We start from the raw sequence: 12,228 nt of genomic DNA, 5'->3' as shown, positions 1-12,228 counted from the left end.
CCTTTGATCCAAGTTACTATTAAACTTCATGTTTCCCTATGATTCTGCCTGGAAATCACTACAAGCCCCAACATGCCACATAAATAATTTTTCAAGACATTCTTCTCTGTACCTTGCACAGAGTGTGAGGGCTGTGGGATGACACTTAAGATTCTTAAGGTCTTTCTGTCTAGTGCTACTATGGAAATCTCTCTTAAATCTTTCAGAGCCTTATTAAAGGACTTTATAGTCAGATCCTTACTCTGCTTTACCCTTAGGCCATTTTTACTTTAAGAATCATTTGCTACCCAGAGACATCAGTGGTAGGAAATAGCTTTGTTTTCTTATCTGCAAGCCCTGGCTCTTACATATTTCTTCTAAATTTTGCTTGCAAACTTTAATTTCTCTCTTCATTTATACACTATATTATACACAGATAAGAAACTGTCAATTGCCACTTTAAACATTCTGCCTGGAAATCCTCTTGGGCAGATGGACAAGTTCATGAATCACATTTTATCTTTCCTGGAGACTACACATCTACAATTTTTTTTTTTGCTTGTTGCCCTCTTTCTAGTCTCTAAAACAGTTTCCTCACCTCCTTTCTAGCCTCCACTAAAAGTTTGTTTGCCAACAGTCTCCTCACTCTTTTTTTAGTCTCTGCCTGTCAGCTGATCCCAAAGCCAATGTCATGTGTATCAATGCAGAGTTCACAAGAATGAAATGCCCTGGATTGTTGTCAATCTTGTATCGCTATGAGCTCCCAATCCCTGAAATGTAAAGAAATAGGGAACAACATTTCCCAGAATCCCCTTCTCTAAGGAGTCTGATTTTAGAGTTGGTAACAAAAGGAATTCCCGCAAGGTTTGGGAGGCAGAAGAAGAGGGGAGTTCATGATTCTCTGAAGGTGGCTGCAGCCAGATGAATGTGCAGACACTGACAGAAGCTTCTGTGTGCTCTTGGAAATAGTCATTGGGAGTTTTCTGATATTTTTGAGATCTAACAAGTTTCCAATGAACTCTTTGAGAACTACCTACTTTGCAGCTTTAGGCTAAGGTGCTTCATTGTCTGCTTCTTTAATTGTATTAAATTAAGATTTGACTTCCCTGACCTTTTCCCCTTACCTTTCCCAACATTAATGTAAGTCCCAATATTTTCATTAAATTCCTTTGTTCCAGGAATATTTTGAGTGACTCTATTTCCCTGATCAGTTCTAGACTGATGCAACCACTTATTTTGCTAAGTGGTTATTGAAAACTAATAACTAAAGCAGGTTTAACAAAATCTTTAAAAATAATAAGAATATTTTCATTAAAACCATTAATGAGGGGAGGAGCTAAGATGGCAGAGGAGTAGGACGGGGAGAACACTTTCTCCCCCACAAATTCATCAAAAGAACATTTAAATGCCGAGTAAATTCCACAAAACAACTTCTGAATGCTGGCAGAGGACATCAAGCACCCAGAAAAGCAACCCAAGTCTTCGAAAGGAGGTAGGAAAAAAACATAAAAGACAAAAAAAGAGACAAAAGAGGGAGGGATGGAGTTCCGTCTGGGGAAGGGAGTTTTAAAAAGAGCGAAGTTTCCAAACACCAGGAAACCTTCTCACTGCCGAATCTGTGTGGAGCCTTGGAAGCACAGAGGGCAACATAACAGGGAGGAAAAATAAATAAACAATTAAAACCCGCAGATTACGAGCCCTACGGTAACTCCCCCAGCGGAGAGGCAGCACAGACGCCTGCACATGCCATTAGCAAGCGGGGGCTGGGCAGGGAGGCGCAGTGCAGGCTGCATCACTTAGAGTAAGAATCTGGCCTGAATACTCCGAGCGCTATCTGAGCGAAATAATTTGGGCTAGCAAACCAGACTGTGGGATATCTACCACGCAAAAAGCCAGCCCTAACCTAAGACACCGCCAGGCCCACGCACGGAACAAAGGACTGAACAGAGATAGCCGGCTGCAGACCGTCCCCCTCCGGTGACAGGCAACCAGAGCCAGAAGGGGGCAATCGCAGCCCCAGAGAGACATTATCTATAGAACTATAAGCAGGCTTCTTTGCTGACTAAGACTTCTTGGGGGTCTGGATGGTCAACATCCGCCTGAGAAGGTGCGCCAGTTGTACACCTAGATAACCGAGCGGCAGGGAGGCATTAAGTCGTAGCAACCGCGCTCGCCAAACACCTCATCACCTGAGCTGCTTGGACCTGGGAAGGACACAAAACGCAGGCCCAACCAAGTCTGCACCTCTGAGGACTACCCGAGTGCCTGAACCTGAGGGGCTTGGACCTGGGAGGTGCAAGCAGCCCAGGGCCGGCCACGGATGGTTCCCAGCGGAGCAACCTAGAGCCTGAGTAGTGTGGGCAGGGAGGCTACACACTCCGTGAGTGGGGGCAGACACAGTGTGGCTGAGGCACTGTGAGCACACGCCAGTGTTATTTGTTTGCAGCGTCCCTCCCTCCCCACAGTGTGACTGAACTGAAGTGAGCCTAAAAAAAAAAAAAAAGTGTTCTCCACCGTCCCCTTTGTGTAGGGTGGAAACCAGACACTGAAGAGACCAGCAAACAGAAGCAGCTATAACAGAGGAAACCGCCTTGGAAGCTACAGGCAATAGATTAAAACCCTGTGGTTAGTACCGTCTACATAGGAAGGGGCCTACAGATCTTGAGAAATATAAGTCAGACCAAGGAACTAGCCGAAAATGAACTGAACCCACAATACCGACAACAAAACCAGAGAAAGTCCTGGATATATTTTTACTATTTTTACGATCTTTCTTTCTTTCTTTTTTAAATTTAAAAAAAAATTTTAAGTCCTCTATTATTCATTTAATTTTCACTTTTATAACCTACTATTACTTGGCAAAAAAAAAAAGACCCTATTTTTTTTTTAAACCAAACTTCATATATATATTTTATAATTTTTTTGACGTTGTTTTTTTTTTCTTCTTCTTCTTTTCTTTAACATTGTATTTTTGAAATTTCAAACTCTACTCTAGATTTGTAATTTATGCTCTTTGGTATTTGTTATCAATTTTGTACCTATATATTTTTTTTTTTTAATTTTTGTGACTTTTTTTTCTCTCTTTCTCTTCTTCTTTCATTTAACATTGTATACCTGAAATTCCAAACTCAACTCTAGATTTTTAATTTATGCTTTTTGGTATTTGTTATCAATTTTGTACCTATATTTTCTTTATAATTTTTGTGACTCTGTTTTTGTTTGTTTTATTTTCCTCTCTCTCTTTTCCTTCTTCTTTTCTTTAACATTGTATTTTTGAAATTCCAAACTCTACGCTAGATTTTTAATTTTAGCTTTTATGTATTTGTTACCAATTTTGTACCTGTAAGAACCCAATCTTCAGTACCCATTTTTCACTAGGGAGCGAGATTACTGGCTTGACTGCTCTCTCTCCCTTTGGACTCTCCTTTTTCTCCACCAGGTCGCCTGTGTCTCCTCCCTAACCCCTCTCTACTCTACCCAACTCTGTGAATTTCTGTGTGTTCCAGACGGTGGAGAACACTGAGGGAACTGATTACTGGCTGGATCTGTCTCCCTCCTTTTCATTCCCCCCTTTTATCCTCCTGGCCACCTCTGCCTCCTTCCTCCTTCTTCTCTTCTCTGTATAACTCCGTGAACATCTCTGAGCGGTCCAGTTGTGGAGTGCACATAAGGAAGTGATTACTGGCTAGCCCACTCTCTCCTCTATTGATTCCACCTCATCTCATCTGGGTCAGCTCTAACTCCCTCCTCCCTCTTCTCTTCTCCATGTAACGCTGTGAACCTCTCTGGGTGACCCTCATGGCGGAGAAACTTTCCATCTTTAACGTAGATGTTTTATCAATGGTGCTGTATAGAAGGAGAAGTTTTGAAACTACTGTAAAAATAAGACCGATAACGGGAAGCAGGAGGCTTAAGTCCAAACCCTGACTCCAGGGAACTCCTGACTCCAGGGAACAGTAATTGACAGGAGCTCATCAAACGCCTCCATACCTACACTGAAACCAAGCACCACACAAGGCTCAACAAGTTCCAGGGCAAGACATACCAAGCAAATTCTCCAGCAACAAAGGAACACAGCCCTGAGCTCCAAGATACAGGCTGCCCAAAGTCACCCCAAAACCATAGACATCTCATAACTCATTACTGGACACTTCATTGCACTCCAGAGAGAAGAAATACAGCTCCACCCACCAGAACACCGACACAAGCTTCCCTAACCAAGAAACCTTGACAAGCCACCTGTACAAACCCACACACAGCGAGGAAACGCCACAATAAAGAGAACTCCAGAAACTGTCAGAATACAGAAAGGACACCCCAAACTCAACAATTTAAACAAGATGAAGAGACAGAGGAATACCCAGCAGATAAAGGAACAGGATAAATGCCCACCAAACCAAACAAAAGAAGAAGAGATAGGGAATCTACCTGATAAAGAATTCCGAATAATGATAGTGAAATTGATCCAAAATCTTGAAATCAAAATGGAATCACAGATAAATAGCCTGGAGACAAGGACTAAGAAGATGCAAGAAAGGTTTAACAAGGACCTAGAAGAAATAAAAAAGAGTCAATATATAATGAATAATGCAATAATTGAAATTAAAAACACTCTCGAGGCAACAAATAGTAGAATAACAGAGGCAGAAGATAGGATTAGTGAATTAGAAGATAGAATGGTAGAAATAAATGAATCAGAGGGGAAAAGAAAAAACTAATTAAAAGACATGAGGACAATCTCAAAGACCTCCAGGACAATATTAAATGCTACAACATTCGAATCATAGGGGTCCCAGAAGAAGAACACAAAAAGAAAGACCATGAGAAAATACTTGAGGAGATAATAAAAAAAAACTTCCCTAAAATGGGGAAGGAAATAATCACTCAAGTCCAAGAAACCCAGAGAGTCCCAAACAGGATAAACCCAAGGCGAAACACCCCAAGACACATATTAATCAAATTAACAAAGATCAAACACAAAGAAAAAATATTAAAATCAGCAAGGGAAAAACAACAAATAACACACAAGGGAATTCCCATAAGGATAACAGCTGATCTTTCAATAGAAACTCTTCAAGCCAGGAGGGAATGGCAAGACATACTTAAAGTGATGAAAGAAAATAACCGACAGCCCAGATTATTGTACCCAGCAAGGATCTCATTCAACTATGAAGGAGAAATCAAAAACTTTACAGACAAGCAAAAGCTGAGAGAATTCAGCACCACCAAACTAGCCCTCCAACAAATACTAAAGGATATTCTCTAGACAGGAAACACAAAAACGGTGTATAAATTTGAACCCAAAACAATAAAGTAAATGGCAACGGGATCATACTTATCAATAATTACCTTAAACGTAAATGGGTTGAATGCCCCAACCAAAAGACAAAGACTGGCTGAATGGATACAAAAACAAGACCCCTACATATGTTGTCTACAAGAGACCCACCTCCAAACAGGGGACACATACAGACTGAAAGTGAAGGGCTGGAAAAAGATTTTCCATGCAAATAGGGACCAAAAGAAAGCAGGAGTAGCAATACTCATATCAGATAAAATAGACTTTAAAACAAAGGCTGTGAAAAGAGGCAAAGAAAGTCACTACATAATGATCAAAGGATCAATCCAAGAAGAAGATATAACAATTATAAATATATATGCACCCAACATGGGAGCACTGCAATATGTAAGACAAATGCTAACAAGTATGAAAGGAGAAATTAACAATAACACAATAATAGTGGGAGACTTTAATACCCAACTCACACCAAGGGATAGATCAACTAAACAGAAAATTAACAAGGAAACACAAACTTTAAATGATACAATAGACCAGTTAGACCTAATTGATATCTATAGGACATTTCATCCCAAAACAATGAATTTCACCTTTTTCTCAAGCGCACATGGAACCTTCTCCAGGATAGATCACATCCTGGGCCATAAATCTAGCCTTGGTAAATTCAAAAAAATTGAAATCATTCCAAGCATCTTTTCTGACCACAATGCAGTAAGATTAGATCTCAATTACTGAAGAAAAACTATTAAAAATTCCAGCATATGGAGGCTGAACAACACGCTGCTGAATAACCAACAAATCATAGAAGAAATCAAAAAAGAAATCAAAATTTGCATAGAAATGAATGAAAATGAAAACCAACAATCCAAAACATGTGGGACACTGTAAAAGCAGTCCTAAGGGGAAAGTTCATAGCAATACAAGCATACCTCAAGAAACAAGAAAAAAGTCAAATAAATAACCTAACTCTAAACCTAAAGCAACTAGAAAAGGAAGAAATGAAGAACCTCAGGGTTAGTAGAAGGAAAGAAATTTTTAAAATTAGGGCAGAAATAAATGCAAAAGAAACAAAAGAGACCATAGCAAAAATCAATAAAGCTAAAAGCTGGTTCTTTGAAAGGATAAATATAATTGACAAACCATTAGCCAGACTCATCAAGAAACAAAGGGAGAAAAATCAAATCAATAAAATTAGAAATGAAAATGGAGAGATCACAACAGACAACACAGAAATACAAAGAATCATAAGAGATTACTATCAACAATTATATGCCAATAAAATGGACAACTTGGAAGAAATGGACAAATTCTTAGAAAAGTACAACTTTCCAAAACTGGACCAGGAAGAAATAGAAAATCTTAACAGACCCATCACAAGCATGGAAATTGAAACTGTAATCAGAAATCTTCCAGCAAACAAAAGCCCAGGTCCAGACGGCTTCACAGCTGAATTCTACCAAAAATTTAGAGAAGAGCTAACACCTATCCTACTCAAACTCTTCCAGAAAATTGCAGAGGAAGGTAAACTTCCAAACTCATTCTATGAGGCCACCATCACCCTAATACCAAAACCTGACAAAGATCCCACAAAAAAAGAAAACTACAGGCCAATATCACTGATGAACATAGATGCAAAAATCCTTGACAAAATTCTAGCAATCAGAATCCAACAACACATTAAAAAGATCATACACCATGACCAAGTGGGCTTTATCCCAGGGATGCAAGGATTCTTCAATATGCGCAAATCAATCTATGTAATACACCACATTAACAAATTGAAAAATAAAAACCATATGATTATCTCAATAGATGCAGAGAAAGCCTTTGACAAAATTCAACATCCATTTATGATAAAAACTCTCCAGAAAGCAGGAATAGAAGGAACATACCTCAACATAATAAAAGCTATATATGACAAACCCACAGCAAACATTATCCTCAATGGTGAAAAATTGAAAGCATTTCCTCTAAAGTCAGGAACAAGACAAGGGTGCCCACTTTCACCATTACTATTCAACACAGTTTTGGAAGTTTTGGCCACAGCAATCGGAGCAGAAAAAGAAATAAAAGGAATCCAAATTGGAAAAGAAGAAGTAAAATTCTCACTATTTGCAGATGACATGATCCTCTACATAGAAAACCCTAAAGACTCCACCAGAAAATTACTAGAACTAATCAGTATTATAGTAACATTGCAGGATATAAAATCAACACACAGAAATCCCTTGCATTCCTATACACTAATAATGAGAAAACAGAAAGAGAAATTAAGGAAACAATTCCATTCACCATTGCAACGGAAAGAATAAAATACTTAGGAATATATCTACCTAAAGAAACTGAAGACCTATATATAGAAAACTATAAAACACTGGTGAAAGAACTCAAAGAGGACACTAATAGATGGAGAAATATACCATGTTCATGGATTGGAAGAATCAATATAGTGAAAATGAGTATACTACCCAAAGCAATTTATAGATTCAATGTAATCCCTATCAAGCTACCAACGGTATTCTTCACAGAGCTACAACAAATAATTTCACAATTTGTATGGAAATACAAAAAACCTCGATTAGCCAAAGCTATCTTGAGAAAGAAGAATGGAACTGGAGGAATCAACCTATGTGACTTCAGGCTCTACTACAAAGCCACAGTCATCAAGACAGTATGGTACTGGCACAAAGACAGAAATATAGGTCAATGGAACAAGACAGAAAGCCCAGAGATTAATCCACACACATATGGACACCTTATCTTTGACAAAGGAGACAAGAATATACAATGGATTAAAGACAATCTCTTTAACAAGTGGTGCTGGGAAAACTGGTCAACCACTTGTAAAAGAATGAAACTAGAACACTTTCTATCACCATACACAAAAATAAACTCAAAATGGATTAAAGATCTCAATGTAAGACCAGAAACTATAAAACTCCTAGAGGAGAACATAGGCAAAACACTCTCCAACATACATCACAGCAGGATCCTCTATGACCCACCTCCCAGAATATTGGAAATAAAAGCAAAAATAAACAAATCGGACCTCATTAAACTTAAAAGCTTCTGCACAACAAAGGAAACTATTAGCAAGGTGAAATGGGAGAAAATAACAGCAAATGAAGCAACTGACAAACAACTAATCTCAAAAACATACAAGCAACTCCTACAGCTCAATTCCAGAAAAATAAATGACCCAATCAAAAAATGGGCCAAAGAACTAAACAGACATTTCTCTAAAGAAGACATACAGATGCCTAACAAACACATGAAAAGATGCTCAACATCACTCATTATCAGAGAAATGCAAATCAAAACCACTATGAGGTACCATTTCACGCCAGTCAGAATGGCTGCAATCCAAAAGTCTACAAGTAATAAATGCTGGAGAGGATGTGGAGAAAAGGGAACCCTCTTACACTGTTGGTGGGAATGCAAACTAGTACAGACACTATGGAGAACAGTGTGGAGGTTCCTTAAAAAACTGGAAATAGAACTGCCTTGCTGCTGCTGCTAAGTTGCTTCAGTTGTGTCTGACTCTGTGGGACCCCATAGATGGCAGCCCACCAGGCTCCCCCATCCCTGGGATTCTCCAGGCAAGAATACTGGAGTGGGTTGCCATTTCCTTCTCCAATGCATGAAAGTGAAAAGTGAAAGTGAAGTCACTCAGTCGTGTCCAACTCTTAGCGACCCCACGGACTGCAGCCCACCAGGCTCCTTCATCCATGGGATTTTCCAGGCAAGATTATCCAGCAATCCCACTGCTGGGCATACACACTGAGGAAACCAGAAGGGAAAGAGGCACGTGTACCCCAATGTTCATCGCAGCACTGTTTATAATAGCCAGGACATGGAAGCAACCTAGATGTCCATCAGCAGATGAATGGATAAGAAAGCTGTGGTACATATACACAATGGAGTATTACTCAGCCATTAAAAAGAATACATTTGAATCAGTTCTAATGAGGTGGATGAAACTGGAGCCTATTATACAGAGTGAAGTAAGCCAGAAAGAAAAACACCAATATAGTATACTAACACATATATATGGAATTTAGAAAGATGGTAACAATAACCCTGTACACGAGGCAGCAAAAGAGACATTGATCTATATAACAGTCTTATGGACTCTGTGGGAGAGGGAGAGGGTGGGAAGATTTGGGAGAATGGCATTGAAACATGTATACTATCATGTATGAAATGAGTCGCCAGTCCAGGTTCGATGCACGATACTGGATGCTTGGGGTGGTGCACTGGGACGACCCAGAGGGATGGTATGGGGAGGGAGGAGGGAGGAGGGTTCAGGATGGGGAACACATGTATACCTGTGGCGGATTCATTTCGATATTTGGCAAAACCAATACAATATTTAATATTTAAAAATAAAATAAAATTTAAAAAAAAACATTAATGAAAGCAAATTAACCAAAACTTAAAAATATTTAGAAAGAAGAGAGGAATTCTAATATTAAATTCAATTTACATATTTACACATTTCATGGTTAGAATGATTCAGGCTATTGTTTTCATAGACACCTGCTTGTCAGTCTGCTACAACTGGGGAAATAGTTAAAATTCCAACAATGAAAATCCTGCACTATATTCAATGGACACTGAAACTAGCTTAGAGGCACCTGCTGTAGAAGAGGAAACAAAGATGTGCATAAACTCAGTATGCTGTACTGCTTCCTTTGTTGCTGAAACCTAAAGAGGAAGGAAGCTGAGTATGTGTGGGAGTGAAGGAGAGGTGGGGGCATACAGGAAGATTCGGTTTGCAAAAGCAGTAAGAACTCATGTTTATTCCTGAGGCTCACACTTCAGTTTACTGAAGTTGGTATTGTGAATAAAGCCCACAAGTTCTAGAGTTAAACAGAATATCACGTAAAGACTGTCTTTCCTACTAATTTATTAGTGTGAGCTTAGGAGAACTGTTTCCACTTTCAGAAACTCAGTTTTAATACCTGCAAAATGAAGATAATAAAAGTGAAACATTATAAAGTGTTTTTGAAGATTAATTAGAAATCCTTTAAGTGCCTGGCACCTAATAAACTCAGTATTTATAGTTGTCAACTGTAGTAGGGGTCTAGAAACTTCTACATTTAGGATGATTAGAGAAATCATGAAATGATCTAACAGGATAAAAAGTATTATTTTTTATTTTTACCTCAGTCTACATCTTATAGTGTCTAATATGAAGTCTTCTAATTTCACTAAAGGAAGGTGGTGTGGAAGGAAACAATGTATAATTGCCAGGAATGAGGAATGATGTACTCTCTCAATATTTGAGTTAAAAAAAAAAAAAGTAATACGTTAGCAGGTTGGAGAAGAAGTTTTGGAAAGAACATGTTCACAATCTTTCTCGCCTCTGGCCTAGCAGTTCCTCTCCTTGAGTACTCAGTATAAGGTGAAAAGTTCACTCTGCTGTGACAATGGATATATTAATATCTTATGTAAGTGGTTGTCACCAGGAACTAAAATAAAGAATATGAAAATTCTGTACCCTTACTGGATAGTTACTGAAAAATTGAGTTTTAGCTATATAGTAGATGTGAAGAATATTTTAAAAAAATTATTTCTCAAGTTAGTTATGTTCAGCCAGTTCAGTTCAGTCACTCAGTCGTGTCCAACACTTTGTGACCCCATGAATCACAGCTCACCAGGCCTCCCTGTCCATCACCAACTCCTGGAGTTCACTCAAACTCACGTCCATCAAGTCGGTGATGCTATCCAGCCATCTCATCCTCTGTCGTCCCCTTCTCCTCCTGCCCCCAATCCCTCCCAGAGTCCGAGTCTTTTCCAGTGAGTCAACTCTTAGTTATGTTAGGTAGTTACAATAGGAAAAAGGAGTCCAGGATGGCGGTGGCTAAAAGACAAGGGAAAAGCCCGTGAAGATAGAACAAAGGAAGGTCCAAGGACCAGAGTGAGGACCTCAGGTAGAACAAACAGCACTCCTGGCTAGCCCAGTTTACATAGGGCAGGTCCAGGGGGAGGAGAAAAACACATAAAAAGAGGAGCAAAAGGGCCAGAGGTCTCTCTCTCTCCCTCTCTCTCTCTCTCTCCTCTTCGCGTCTTTTGGGTCGGCATGCCCTCACGCGTCAAGGATGTATTTTCCTTTATTTTCTAAATAAAGCTGAGCTGTAACACACAGCTGTAACACTGGTCCAATCGAAAGCTGTGACAATGGTCTGTCTGAGAGCTGTAACACTGGCCCGTCTGAGGGCTGTAATGCCGGTCCGTTGCTTCAAATTTTTGTTGTGACAAGACAGAACCAAGGAAATTACACACTCCCCCGCCAGTTAATTATTAACAACTTGGTAAATATTTTAATCTAGATTTTTTATTCTTGGTCTAGAATAAAATATTGGATTGGACAAATTCTATTTCAAAATTTGGGACAAATATCTAAATGTATCTAAACAAATAAAAACATAATGATAAATTATTTGGAAAAAAAATCACATGCTTAGGATGTATTAAAACTCAATGGAAGCTATTATTATAAGGTTAAAAGAGATCTAATTTTAGTAATGATATTTGATTTAGCAATGTCCATTTTTATTGATGAATAATAACTAGTTGACCAAGCTAAGTTGGCAAGATTTAAGCAATTTCAAGCACAACAATCTCTCTCATGCTTTTTTCTTTTTTTTACTTTTTGTTGTTGTCTTAACCAGCTTTTAAAAAGCATCAGACTGTTACTTATACTTTATGCAAATATAACTAATGGAACTAAAAATTTTTTTTATCACTTGATCACAATGTATCAGCTTCCCATTTTATTTGCCTTTTGTAAATATGTTAAACTGGAAGTATTTCTCTTCTTCTTCTTTAATCTTTAATCCATGTTTTCTCTTTGGGCTCCTTCACTTAAGCTTTATAACGTACTGCTTTTCATCTGCCAAGTTTAATAAGTGCCAGCTAATTAACTGAATCTCATAAATAAAACA

This window comes from Bos taurus, chromosome 1, assembly GCF_002263795.3.
Source record: "Bos taurus isolate L1 Dominette 01449 registration number 42190680 breed Hereford chromosome 1, ARS-UCD2.0, whole genome shotgun sequence".
NCBI classification, from domain to species: Eukaryota; Metazoa; Chordata; class Mammalia; order Artiodactyla; family Bovidae; genus Bos; species Bos taurus.
Note: the sequence above shows the minus strand (reverse complement) of the source record.